The sequence below is a fragment of the Macaca fascicularis genome, chromosome 4 (genome assembly GCF_037993035.2).
Source record: "Macaca fascicularis isolate 582-1 chromosome 4, T2T-MFA8v1.1".
NCBI lineage: Eukaryota > Metazoa > Chordata > Mammalia > Primates > Cercopithecidae > Macaca > Macaca fascicularis.
In genome coordinates, this window is record NC_088378.1 from 48,461,377 (window position 1) to 48,476,553 (window position 15,177).

General features: G+C 38.3%; 1 pseudogene; it reads right to left on the bottom strand.

The window, feature by feature from the left end:
• Positions 1-7,148: 7,148 nt before the first annotated feature.
• Positions 7,149-7,739, bottom strand: LOC135970403 (single-stranded DNA-binding protein, mitochondrial-like; annotated as a pseudogene).
• Between the last annotated feature and the right edge of the window lie 7,438 nt (positions 7,740-15,177).

Genomic DNA, 15,177 nt, shown 5'->3' on the forward strand with positions numbered 1-15,177 from the left:
GAATAAAAGTGCTAGTCCCTGCCCTTGTCTAGTAGGGGAAACAGACAATAGTTAAGTAAACAGGCAGATAAACAGGAGAATTACAGTTTGTGACATCACTGGTAATTAGCGACTATTTGGGGCTGGAGGTATGGCAGTACGAAGAATTTACCAAGACAGTTGTAGGTAAAGAAAAGCAGATTTATTAGAGAAAGCATGAAAATATGTTGCAAGGGTGCAATGGGCAGGTCAGCAAAAAGGAACTGACTGCAAAGAGACAAAAGCTTGCCGGGGATTTTATAGAATGGTGTTTGTGCTGTGTGCTGAAGAGGGCTTTGTGTAGTATTGATAATGCCAAGGTTGCAGTGAGCTAACTTGACTTTTTCTATCAGCCAAGGGTCGCTAGGTGTAAGAAGATCATGAGTTATTTGCACAGGAGGGCTATGTGTCCTGCGCCATGAAGAAAGGCAGGCTTATACATTACCTGCCTTCTTTTGCCTTCCCTAGGTCCTGCCAGCCCAACTCCCCCTCCCTAATTAGGACTCCACATGTGATATATATTAAGAAGGAAATAAATACAGCAATGTGCTGGAGATGGATGGGGAGGAGGTGTGCAACTAAACCAGCGTCATCAAGAGAGCTCTTCGAGGAAGATAGTTAAGCTGAAATTTATATCCAATACTCCAGCCTAAGCCACACTACTTGTTGAATGTGCTCTGTATTTGGGAGACCTACTGCCTTCATTCATGCTGTTTCTTTCACCATGAGTGCCTTCTCACTGACTCAATTTGCAATTATTTAAAGACCAACCTAAATGCCATCACTTTCACCCAGGTTTCCAGGCATATGTGAAATCTCTCCCCACTGAGATCCCAAAGCACCTGCTATACTTCCGTTCCTGTCTAGATCATTCTGCCTTAAACTGCAGTTGCCTTGTGATATGGGTGCATTTTGTGAGCACACACTATTTACCCACATTATCTCAAACTATTCAATAACACTGGTAAGTGATATTATTATCTCCATATTATAGATAAACAAGCTGAAATTTGGGAAAGCTAAGTAACTTGCCTAGAACTACAGAATAAAGTGACAGAGCCTAGATTTAAGCCATGACCTCCCAGTTGATCTGTTTTATCTCTCATAGTAGGCCTTAAGCAACATGGGGGAAGTATTACATCTTTGTATCCTTAAGTTAAAAAAAAAAAGTCGAGTTACAGAAGAGCGCTTGCATTTGTGTATCATAATGGAGAAAAGAACAAAAGAAGAAAACAGAATTCGCCTCCCATCTTGCGTAAGTTCCCCAGGACTGCTGTAACAAAGTACTCCCAACTGAGTGGCTTAAACACCAGAAGTGTATTGTCTTGCAGTTCTGGAGGCTTCAAGTGTGAAATCAAGATGCCAGCTGCTCCGTACTCCCTCTGAGGACACGGGAGAGGTCTCTGTTCCAGGTGTCTCTCCTGGTTTCTTGTAGTTCCTTGGTTTGTGGCGGTATAACTCGTCTTCATGTGGCAATTTCTATGTGTGAATCTCTGTGTTCATATTTTCCCTTTTTATAAATACATCAGCCATATTGGGTTAGGGGCCCACCCTACTGACTTTATCTTAACTAATCACATATACAACAACCCCACTTCCAAATAAGGTCACATTCTGAGGAGCTGGGCGTTAGGACTTCCGCATATGGATTTTGAGAAAATACAATTCAATCTCTAACACTCTACTGTGTAGCTTCTATCACAATGCTGATCCCTAAACCAGGGAATCTGATGTAGTTTTCCTATTTGCCTTTTCCTAAAGGCAACACTGCAGAGGGGTGAAATGATCAATTTAGACAAGTTCAGGAGCTCAGTTCAAAATAATGGCCTCCAAAATTTCTGTTTAACAAAAGTGAATAAACTAATTGTGTACATCCATACAAGGAAATATTACAAAGTGAGTATACTTTTACATATAATTTATTGAGGTTTTATTACGTACCAAGAATTGTGCCAAATGCTTTAAATATGTAATCACAACAACTCAGTGAGATAGGAATAACTAGCCTTATGATACAGGTTTTGGAGTTCAGTAACACACACAGGGTTACCAAAATTGAAGCTGGTTTTGCTTCTGTCTTCAGTAGATTCAGTCAATCATGAAAACAAAAGAGGTCACTTGCACAACATGAAAAGCTTGGTTTGCTTTAAGCTGTCACAACCTGTAATTCTGTCTGTCCCTCACTAAAGAGTCAGGCCATTACTGTGTATAACATTACAATACCTACATATTAATTTGATAATACTTAAAAGACTTTACAAAAATTATTTCAAAATGGGATAAGCTTGGAAAGTTTCAGTAAGTTTTTACAGTAAAAAAAATGAAATATTATTATCAACAAATATTGCTCTCAAGGAGGAAAGGCTGATAATTTAAGAAGGCCTAAATGATAATAGGCCCAGACACAATATTTCATAATGCAAAATACGTTAGAATGTTGCAAAGTCAAAAATTTAAATATAAAGTTCAACCAACCACAAGGCACAGGTCACATGAATGTTAAGAGTATTGAATTAACTGAGCATGGCTTTTGCTTAATAGATTGCAAAATTCCTGGAGACAGGGATTCTCCCATCTGAGATTCTCCTATCTGACTCATCTTTGTATCCCCAACAATGTCCAGGACATTGCATATAACAGGCTTTAACACATTAAATTAAATACATTTTTTAAAGAGTGGCTTATCTTTCTTGACAGAGACAAGAAGCATTTAAAGTTAAATGCAAGAAGTTAGAAAGATGGGTAAAGTTTTATCATGTGCCAGAAACTGTTAGAAGTTCAATCAGAGAATGAGACAGATTCTATTATCTCCATTTTAGAGATAACAGAACAGAAAGATTAAATAGCTCACACAACTGGAAAGTGGTAGCAGTGGGAATCCACACCTGGGCTGTTGACGTTTACAGTTCACATTCTAAACCATTGCACTATAGTGGCAGATAACACGACCAGCGAACAGCCAGAGCTTTGTTTGCTGAGAAATTCATCAACAGAGATGTTTACTATCATCAACCTATCATCAAGAGTGTATAGGATGTTTACTATCATCAGGAGCATATAGCTCCTGTTTGAATTCAAGAAATACAGTGTAGGGATTGAACACTCTTATTTTTGCCATTACTCTAGACCTAAGTTTAAACTCTGATTTTGACACAGCTTGGCTGTGTAACCTTGTATATGTTACTAAACTTCTACAAAACTCAGCCTCACCACCTGCGTAATAAGGCTAGTTATTCCTACCTCACTGAGTTGTTGTGATTACATGTTTAAAGCATTTGGCAGAGTGCTTGGTACATAATAAAAACTCAATAAATTATATGTAAAAAGTGTACTTACTTTGTGAGTAATATTCCATTGTATGGATATACACAATTTCTTTATTCACTTTTGTTAAACGAAAATTGCGGAGGCCATTAATTTGTACTGAGCTCCTGAACAAGACTCCAACAGATCAGATCAAACCAAAATGGAGTCACTCATGCTAAATGCTACATAATCAAGTTGAAACTTTAAGGAAGCAGATAGATCCCAAAACAAATCAGTTTTCCTGAAAACAGGAGATTCCAGTCTAGCTGAACCAGCATAATAAGGAAGTCCCCTCTGCTTTAATCCTTACCAAAAAAACGATTAGTTTACTTATTTTTTCTTTTCTGTTTTCTTGCTCTCACCTTGCAACCCCCACTGTTGCTCAGTGGAGCTCTCATTCTATTTTGTAGAATGAAGTTTACCCTGATAATTTATTCAAGTCATGAATAAAAGTCATGAATAAAAGCCAATTATAACTAAATGTGTATAATGTTGTCTTTAGACACTGTTGATGTATGCTTGGATTGTTTCTAGATTTGACTATTACTCATAAAGCGACAATGAACATCCTTGTTCAAGTCTGTACAGACGTATGCCTTACTTTTTCTTGGATAAATACCTAGTGTGGTGTGGGAGATATATGTTTAGTCTTTAAGAAACTGCCAAAGTGTTTTCCCAAAGTGGATGGACATTCCCACTGGCAATGTATGAGGTTGCAGTTCTTCTATATCCATGTCAACACTTGGTGTGGTCAGTTTTATTTATTTATTTATTTATTTACTCATTTACAGAAATTTTTATTGTGAATTAAAACATTCCTAAAATTTATTATCTTAACCATTTCTAAGGGTACTGTCAGATAGTGTTAAATATATTCATGTTGTTGTGAAACCTATCTCTAGAACTTCCTCATCTTGCAAATCTGAACCTCTCTATATATTAAATAACAGCTTCCACTTTGTTCTGTCTCCCCAGCCCCTGGCAACCATCATTCTTTCTGTCTGTAAGAATTTGAATACTTTATTTATTTATTTTTGAGAAGGAGTCTTGCTCTGTCACCCAGGCTGGAGTGCGCTGGTATGATCTTGGCTCACTGCAACCTCTGCCTCCCAGGTGCAAGCTATTGTCCCGCCTCACCCTCCTGAGTAGCTGGGATTACAGGTGTCTGCCACCATGCCCGACTAATTTTTGTATCTTTAGCGGAGAGGGATTTTGCCATGTTGGCCAGGCTGGTCTCAAACTCCTGACCTCAGGTGATTCACCTGCCTCAGCCTCCCAAAATGCTGAGATTACAGGTGTGAGCCACCGACCTGGCCTGAATTTGAATACTTCAGATACCTCATGTAAGTGGAATCATGCAGTATCTGTTCTTTTGTGACTGGCTTATTTCACTTAGCATATATCCTCAAGGTTCATCTATGTTGCAGCATCTATCAGAATTTCCTTATTTATTAAGGTGGCATTGTATTCCATTGTATGTGTATTCCACATTTTGTTTATTCATTCAAGTGTCAATGGACATTTGGGTCCTTTAACCTTTTGGCTTGAAGAATCTGATGTAATGGTCATACTCATTATTGAGTATGATGAATAAGGATGCTATGAACCTGGGTGTGTAAATGTCTTTGAGATTCTGCTTTCAATTCTTTTGGATATATACACAGAAGTGGGTTTGCTGCATCATACAATGGTTCTAATTTTACTTGTTTTAGTAACAACTAAAACTGTTTTCCAAAGCACCATTTTACAACCATACTAACAATGCACAAGGGTTTCACCTCAACATCCCTGCCAACACCTGTTATTTTCTGTTTTTTTTATAGTAGCCGTCCTAAAGAGTATGAGGTGATATCGCATTGTGTTTTAATTTGCATTTCTCTGACAATTATTGATACTAACCATCTTTTCATAAGCTTTTGGCCCCATTTGTATATGATCTTTGAAGAAATGTTACCCATTTGTTAATTGGGTTATTTGATTTTTTATCATCGTTAAATTGTATATTATATATTCTGGATATTAACACCTTATCAGACATACACGTTTTGCAAATATTTTCTCACATTCCGTAGGTTGCCTTTTCCTTCTGTTAATTGTATGTTTCTTTTTTTGTTTTGTTCTGTTTTGTTTGTTTTTTTACCAGGTTCTCACTCTGTTTCCCAGACTGAAGTGCAGTGGCATAATCATGGCTCACTGCAACCTCAAACTTCTGGGCTCATGAGTTCCTCTTGCCTCTCAGCACACCAAAATTCTGAGATTACAGGAATGAGCCACTGTATCCAGCCTTGATTGTGTCTTTTAATGAACAAAAATCTTTAAGTCTGATGTATCGCTATTTGTTTTCCTTTTGTTGCTTGTGCTTTGGGTGTCAAAACGATTTCATATCAAAGAAATCATTACCAACTCCAATGTCATAAAACATTTTCCTTGTGTTTTCTCCTAGGAGCTTTATAGGTTTAGGTATTAATTTAGGTCTTTAATCCATTTTGAGTTAATTTTTATATATGGTATAAGGTAAGTCTGACTTTTTTTTTTTTTTTTGAGACAGGGTCTTACTCTGTTGCCCAGGCTGGAGTGTAGTGGCATGATCATACCTCACTGGGGCCTTGAACTCCTGAGCTCAAGGAATCCTCCCATCTCAGTCTCCCAAGTAGCTGGGACTATGGGTATGAGCCACCAAGCCCCGTCTCTTATTACTTATTTATTTTATTTTATTTTTCTTCCCTAATGACTGGCTAAAACTTCCAATACTACATTGAATGGAAGCAGCAGGAATAAGTATCCTTGTCTTGTTCCTGATCTTAGAGGAAAACTTTTCAGTCTTTCACCTTGAGTAGGATATTAATGATGAAATTTTCATATCTGGTCTTTGTTATATTGAGGTAGTTTCCTTTATTCCTAGTTTGATGAGTGTTTTTATCATGAAAGGGTGTCGATCTTGCCAAATAGGTTTTTTTGGTTTTGCATCAATTGAGATAGTCATGTGCTTTTATCCTTTATTCCGTTAATGAGTTGTATTACATTTATTGGTTATCATATATTGAACTATAGTGTATTCTAGAAATAAATACATCCTTTGGTCATGGTACATTATCCTTTTAAAATTCTATTGAATTAAGTTTGCTAGTTTTTTTTTAAGGATTATTGCATTAATATTCATCAGGGATGTTGGTCTTTAGTTTTCTTTTCGTATGGTGTCTTTATCTGTCTTTGGAATCAGGTTAATTATATTGGCCTCACAAAATGAGCTGGGATGTGTTCCTTTTCTTTAAATTTTTAAAGAAAAATTTGGAGGAGGATTGTTGTTGACTATTTTTCAAATGTTTGATAGAATTATTCAGTGAAGTCATCTGATCCTGGGCTTTTCCTTATTGGGAGTAGTGTGGGTTTTTTGGTTTTCGTTTTTGTTTCTGAGAGAGTCTCACTGTGTCACCCAGGCTGGAGTGCAGTGGCACAATCTCAACTCACTGCAACCTCTGCCTCCTGGGTTCAAGTGATTCTCAAGCCTCAGCCTCCCAAGTAGCTGGGATTACAGGTGCTCACCACCATGATCAGCTAATTTTTGCATTTTTAGTAGAGATGGGGTTTCACCATGTCAGCCAGGTTGGTCTCAAACTCCTAGACTCAAGTGATCTGCCCACCTTGGCCTCCCAAAATACTGGGATTACAGGCATGAACCACTGTGCCCAACCCTGGTTTTTTTTTTTTTTTTTTTTTTTTTCAAAATAAGAACATTTTAAGTCTTGTCCTTAGAAACTATAAAGATTGTACATGATTTGGAATTGAGACTGTACCAAACAATGGTCAAAGAAGAATTACCCACTCTATGCCTTCTCTTTTGTCTGGTCCCTCAGAAATATAATGTTATCAGCTGTGATTGTTGCCTCATGTTATTTGTATCCAAGTATTCATCATAGTTTACCTCCCTTCCGCATAACTTCTAGACCTCTTTTTCATATACTGATATGCCACATCTCTCAGTCTGGGTAGGAATACTGATGCTCTGTGCCGTGTTGACTTTTGACTGGCATATCCATTTCAGCTAGGATTTCAAGACACTACGTCACCTATTATAGAAAAACTCATTTCCTTTCATGATCATACCCTAATAATCATCTTCCTAATTAGCTCTTTAGTACTGTACATTATTTCTCTAATATTAACAACTAAATTAACCCATCTAAGCACCCATTTGCTATACCTCATTTTCCCTTGATTGCTATATCTCATTTGTGGGTAAATAAAATATTGTGACTAGATTTTTTTCCCCCCAACTATTAAATCACAGGGTCTTGGCCCACTTGCCCAAGTAACTGCACATGATTCAGAGATCTTTCAAAAACCAAACTGCTAGATATTTTGGACTCATGTCTTACAAACTGATGAAGCATCTGCAATACAGGTCTTCAAAACATGGCTTCCGCTTTCTTTTCTTACAATCCAATCTTTTGTCTTTTTCTGATGCTCTAGCCTGGACAGCCTCAAGCCAGAGGATCTGTTGGGAGGTTTTTAATTACTGATTCAACCTCCTCACTAGTTATTGGTCTGTTCAGATTTTCTTTTTCTTCATGATTCAGTCTTGGCAGCTTGTGTGTTTCTAGCAATATTTCCATTTCTTCTAGGTTATCCAATGTATTGGCATACAGTTGTTCATAGTATTCATTTTGTCTTAGTCTGTCTTTGTGGCTATAATAGAACACTTAAGGCTGGGTCATTTATAAAGAAAAAAAGTTTCTTTGGCTTATGGCTTTGGAAGCAGGGAAGTCCAAGATGGTGGCCACATCTGGTGAGGGCCTTGAGCTGCAACATAGCATAGCAGGTAAGGGGAAGGGGAAGAAAGCCATGTGAACAGAGACAAGTACAAAGGCCTGGGCTGGCTTTATATCTACTTGCTTTTGAGGTAACTAACCAAGTTCCTAGAGAACAGCATTAGTCCATTCGTGAGGGCTCCACACCTGCAACCCAAAAACCTCTTACTAGGCCTCACCTCCTAACACTACTGTGCATTAAGGAATTAAGGTCTCAACACATGAACTGCTGGGGGACATAGTCAAACCACAGCACTCTTACAACCCTTTTCATTTCTGTGGCATCAGTTGTAATATCTCCTATTTCACTTCTGATTTTAGTTATTTGAATCTTCTGTCTTTTTTTCCTTAGTTAATCTAGGTAAGGGTTTCTCAATTTTATTAATCTTTTCAGCTCTTAGCTTTGTTGATCTTAGCTTCATTGATTTTTAAAATAATTTTTCTCTTCTCAATTTTACTTATCTCTGCTCTAGTCTTCATTGTTATTTCCCTAAGATGGTAAATTTTATGCTATATTCCTTTTTTTTTTTTTTCCTGCCACAGTATCTTACTCTGTCACCCAGGCTGGAGTGTAGTGGTGTGTGGTGTGATCATGGCTCACTGCAGCCTCAATCTCCCTGTCTCAAGTGATCCTCCCGCCTCAGCCTCCTAAGTGGCTGAGACTATAGGTGCACACCATCATGTCTGGAGAATTTTTAAAAATATATTGTAGAGACAGGGTTTCTCTGTGTTGCCCAGGCTGGCCTCAAATTTCTAGGCCCAAGTGATCCTCCTGCTGCGACCTCCCAAAGTGCTTGGATTACAGGCTTGAGCCACAATGTCTGGTCCTCAATGATCTTTTAATTCTAAGGTAGTCTTTCAAAATTCTTTAAGAATTCACTTTGGGTACATTTGTCTCCTTTACTTTACATGTTCATAGCTCTCAAATGTTGGCACTGATCTGCTGTTGGAATTCTGAGTCAATTATTCTCACTTTTCTCTAGGAGAAGCAGCACTATCAAGGGACTGAAGTTTGATGAAGAGATATGCTCTCAACTATTTTTCAACTTGACTTTTTCATCATCACATTTTCAGATATTCATCCCACCAAAAAAAGGTGGTTGTATGAAATGATATTGTTCTCTTAATTTTTAAAAAAGTGGCATTTATAACATTATCGTAGATACTCATATGTTTAACTTTGGAGATTTATTTTTCAAGAGCTTTATTTATCAACAATAAAACCAGCAATGATGTACACTACCTCAGATGGCTTTAGGATGCTGATTGTGTTGTTGAAATTATACAGTCTAAACCACGGATGTGACTACTTTTACACTAGTACTTTAAAAAAGCTAAAACCCCTCTTTGTTAAAACAAATGAAACCTAAAACACCACTATGTACTGTATAATAGATAGCAAAAATGTTTCAAGACAATTAGACTTAGGTGCAATTTGAAATACGTTTTTCTCTTTGATTCTTAATGATTACCAGTGTCAGGTTCTTCTCTGTTTTTGCCTTCAAAACCAGAAATTCCCTTTCTTTCATCTAATTATTCGCATTATAAACTATATCACTTTGAACACATCCAGTAACTCCAACTCCACACAGTGGCTTCATCTGCAATTTAAATCTCCATATCTCCCATTATTCCTGTTGAAGGCATTGCTTCAATGTAATTTATTCAACGTTTTTATTCAAAAGATATTATTAATTGCACATCAAACTATGTGCCAAGGCTCTGTACCAGAGACAGAATAGTGAATGGGAAAAATGTAGTCACTCTCGTGGAATTTATAGTCTAACTGGGAAGATAGATAATTGAAAAAGCAATTGTAAGGTTGATGAGTATTATAATAAAAGGGATTCAGAATGTTTGTTATGGGAACATTTCTTTTCCCTCTGGGCTTCAGGAGAATAAACCACTGGGTTAAAAACTATGACGATATTTCCTCTCTAATTTCCTACTCCTGGCAACCCCAAAAGAAAGATTTCACATAGGGAGTATCTGTATTAAGAAATAGAAACAAGTCCCTATGAATATTTTTTTCTTCCTTTTTAAGAAAATAGAAACATCCCTTTTAGCATTAGGCATATTTCTAGCTTACAGCTGCTCACTACTAAGATTAGGTATTTGTAACAATTCTGTTAGTTTTCTCTTGGTGGCTATAGCTGTTCTTCACATTTTATAAACTATTACTGTTTGGGAGATACTTAGAAACAAACTCAAAAAATGATTGCATTCTTAGTTTTTAAACAATAGTTAAGGCAGTTGTTAGGTCATATCTACAAATGGGTTTCATGGGATACATGAAGAGATTTTGTTGGTCTTAGATTTCTTGAAATGCCTGGGAGGTCTTAGAGAAAAGACCCTGTTGACTCTAAGGCCACGTTTACAAGTCAACAGTACAGAAGCATTTTTGCTATGAAAGTCATTTGGCGGATCTACAAGCACAGTTCAGCCTGACAGGGAATAAGTAAATGAATGGCTTGATATCTTCCAAAGAATCAATGGGCCAACCTCAACCCCAGTGTTAACAGCAGCCTGAAAAACAAAAAAGTGGGTCACATCTGGTTAAAAACACCAAAGGGAGATACTACTATTCAAAAGGGTATACTACTTTTCAAAAGGATAACCTAGCATTATCTTTTAACCAGGACTAGGCCAAAAATAAGATAAGTTACAGGTTTTCATGGAGAATCCTAATAGTAATTATGACAGGCTCGGAGATCAGCTCATTTATGTGAGTTCCTTTTTTTCTGTCACCCTCATTCACAGAAGAGGGGAGAGGGTTTTGGCACTCAAGTCTTCTCCCAAACGCAGCCTCCTAACATCCCTGCTGTAAAGGGAAGAATCTGTGAGACGAAGTTAGCATTTCTATTGACTTCATATATTTTTTGACTGACAAGGAAAAAAGACAATAGACCTGGAGTAATCAGGCTGTACATTTGAGTGGATGTCAACTCCTTACGGTAGAAAGAGCCCCGAACTGGCCAGGCATGGTTAGCTCATGCCTGTAATCCCAGCACTTTGGGAAGCCAAAACTGGCAGATTGCATGAGTCCAGGAATTCCAGACTAGCATGGGCAACATGGCAAAACTCCTTTTCTACAAAAATATTTAAAAATTATCCAGGTTTTGTGGCACGTGCCTGTGTCTCAGCTATTCAGGAGGCTGCGGCAGGAGGATCACCTGAACCTGAGAAGGTAGAGGCTATGAGCCATGATCACACCACTGCACTCCAGCCTAAGTGACAGAGTGAGACCCTGTCTCAAAATTAAAAAAAAAAAAAAAAATAGAAACAACAACAAAAAAAGCCCGGAACCCTGGGAAATGAGAAAATCTCTTAATTTCTCTCTCTCTTCTTGTTTTTTGTTTGTTTGTTTGTTTTTTGGTTTTTTTAGTGGACTGAATTAGAAGGCATGGTAGTTCATACCTGTAATCGCAGTACTTTGGGAGGCTGAGGCTAGGAGTTTGAGACCAACCTGGGCAACACAGCAAGACCCTGTCTCTACAAAAAATGTAAAAATCAACCAGGCATTGGCCAACATGGTGAAACCCCATCTCTACTGAAAATGCAAAAATTGGTCAAGCATGGTGGCATGCAACTTTAGTCTCAGCTACTTGGGAGGCTGAGGCAGAATAATTGCTTGAACCTAGGAGGCAGAGGTTTCAGTGAGCCAAGATTGCATCACTGCACTCCAGGCTAGGCAACAGAGCAACTGTCTCAAAAAAAAAAAAAAAAAAAAAAAACAACTTAGCCAGGCATGGTGGCTTGTGCCTGTAGTCCCAAAAACTTGGGAGGCTGAGGAGGGAGGATCCATTGAGCCAGAAAGGTTGAAGTACAGGGACCCATGATCGTGCCACTGCACTTTAGCCTGGGTGAGACAGCATGACCCTCTCTCAAAAAAAGAAAAAAAAAAAAAAGATTTAACATCTGACATTTGAATAATTTGAGATACTTTAAAAATTCAGCTTCTGATTAGTGGTCTGGGAGGGGAATGGGGTGGAGGTAGGTGGTCCTGGGGTTAGGGATAGGAGTGTGGGTTGAGATGTGTTTTCTAAAAGCTCCACTCATGATTCTGCTGGGGGACGAGTCATGTTCTACTCTAAAGTGCTCAGGGATGATTTTAGGAAACACAGTTAATAGCCACAAGTAATACATTTGTACTACCTGTACAAGTATTGCACTACATGAAGTTTTACAAACTGTGCTGAAAATATAATATTTGTTGCTCTTTCCTCCTATCTCCTGAAAGCTAATCTGGTTTGACCCCAGGGTTATATATAGTAATCACAATGATAAAGTTAATAATACTATAATTTACCATATGCCAAACACTGATTTCAAAATTTCATGTCTTCATGTAAGACTGTTTACAGTTCTGTGGGATATAGTATGACTATTAGCCCCATTTTACAGATGAAGAAATCAAGGCAAAGAGAAGCCAAGTAACTTACGTATGACAACAGTATCACGCATAGCAGAATGTACCAGGTAGATTCAGGCTGTCTGGAGAAACCCAACTTGCTTCCCTCTAACATTGGGTGGCAGCGTGGTTTTATGCAAAAAGGCTAGGCATTGGCATGAGACACTTACTCAAGATCTGGCGCAATCACTCAGTAGCTATGTCATCTCAGGTGACCTTCCTTCACCTTGCTAGGTGTCTTTGTCAGCTCAGACTGCCATAGCAAAATACCATAGGCTGGGTGATTTAACATCAGAAATTTATTTCTCATAGATCTGGAGGTTAGGAAGTTCAAGACCAAAGTGCCGGCCAATTTGGTACCTGTGAAGGGCTTCTTTCTGGTTTAAAGACAAACGCCTTCTTGCTATATCCTCACATATCGGGGAGAGAAAGGGCTCTGGTCTCTGGTCTCTCCCTCTTTAATAAGGGCACTAATTCCATCATGAGGCCTCCATCCATATTGAGGCAGGAAAATAGGGTCTGGAGGCAGGGAACATAAGGCCGATTCACACTTCAGCTATGACAGGAAACATCCTCTCCATAGGGCGTTCGCTGAGCAAACGACTTTGTAACTTTATTTCATCCTGTCCATTTACATAATGTGTACACCAAGTAACCAATGGAATCCTCTAGAGGGTATTTAAACTCCCACAAATTCTGTAATGGTGCCCTAGAGCCCCTATACTCGGGCCTGCTCCTACACTGTGGAGTGCAGTTTAATTTTCCATAAATTTCTTCATTCTTTCCTTGCTTTGGTGATGCGTTTTGTCCAATTCTTTGTGCAAGGTGCCAAGAACCTGGGCACCCTTCTCCAGTAACATTATGACTTCATTTAAACCTGACACTTCCCAAAGGGTCCCATCTCCAAATACCATCCCGTTGAGGATTAGGGCCTCAATATTGAATTTGGAGAGACACAAACATTCAATCCATTGCACTAAGATTCAGTTTCTTTATCTGCAAAATATGTATCACACCTATTTACAAGGTTTGAGAATGAAATAAGATGTTCATAGGCGTTAGCCCAGTCTCGTAATAAAACCAAAGGAAAACATTCAAAATAGGTATTGACTATGTATCAGGTACTTTTGAATAAAATGTAAAGAATGAAAATCGCTTATTGAATACTATGTCTTCAGAGTTATGCTAAATGGGTTTATGTATTATATTCATTTAATCTTCCATCACCCTTATGAAGTAGGTATGATGAAAACTGAGGGGTTGAATATTTTCCTGACGTCACAACTGCCAAATGGGAGTGGAGCCTACAGCCAGGGCATGCGCTCTGAGGTGGTCTGTTGTCTCTTTTTAGACAGAAATATGCAAACAATTATTTAAATGTTCACAAAATAAATTTAAATGGATTTTTACTTAAAATAGTAGGAGAGAAATCCGTTTTTCACCTTTATGGTCACCTTCTCTGCTGAGTAAAAATTGGGATACGTGCTCTTACAATGGGACAAGGTGGCCCAAAAAGAACCCAGAAGTGGAATTCTCTTTCTTGCCTCTCTCTTCCTTCCACCCTCCCTCTTTGATGTCAACCTTCCACTATTGATGCCTGTTCCTCCATGTTTACCCAAGGCCAACTTTGAGGGAAGAAATGTAGCTGTGAAAACACTGGCCCTAGGGCAACATTCTTTTCCAGTGCTAGAATTCTTTAGTGTATGAGCTGTCGCCCAGTCCCTGGTTTTCCATCTCTGATTAGTCATAGGGTGTAGAAACATTTATACTCTCTCCTCCAGAAGAATTCTTCGGCAAGTTTTCCCACCTACATCCCAGCTTACACGCTGAAGGAACATCATGCTTAAACAGAGAAAAGCTTAGTTTTAGGGGAAACTGATAAACAAGCTGGGATTGAGTTCCCTTTTTAGGAATATTTTCTAGATTGAAGAAAATCAGTTCTACTCTTAATGTGTTAAAAATGTGTCATGTGTTGGTTATGGAATTTGTGCGAAAAACATAAGATGGTATTGAAGTGTTCTAAAAAAACTGCAGCATCATCAGGAAACTATGCAAGTGATATTAGAAACAAAAGCTCTGACAGAAAAACCTCATTTCCACAGAACCAGAAAAATGAATGCAACCCCTGGATCTCTGGCAGGATCCAAACAGTTGGCTTCTCAAGGTACCACTGAGAGGCTGGAGGTCAAGTTCAGGAAGGTAGCACGTAGAAACCACACTATTCATACAGCCAAGTGGAGACAGTTAATTGATCACAAAGAAAAATGAAAATTGCAACTTCTAGAATTTAAAGGGGTTAGTCCCTGGAATCTTGGCTCTGTTAATGGCATCGAACTCTCAGGTTAATATTAAACAAACCACACTCTGGTATTCACTACCTTATCATGAGCCAAAGGAAGATAAGCAAAATATGCAGGGCTTTGACACAGCTGGAGTGGGCCACGTAACAGAATAGCTCTTGAAGAGCCTTTTACTACTAGTACCATCCTGGTAACAAATAATGTTTAGTGATGATTAAGTGAATATTCTCACCAAAGAAATATGCAAAAATGTCCTCATATATTTTCGTGTCTTAATCTCTTTTCTTTCCAATCTATAATTTTTCTTTACCACAGGTTTCCTCATTCACTTAGT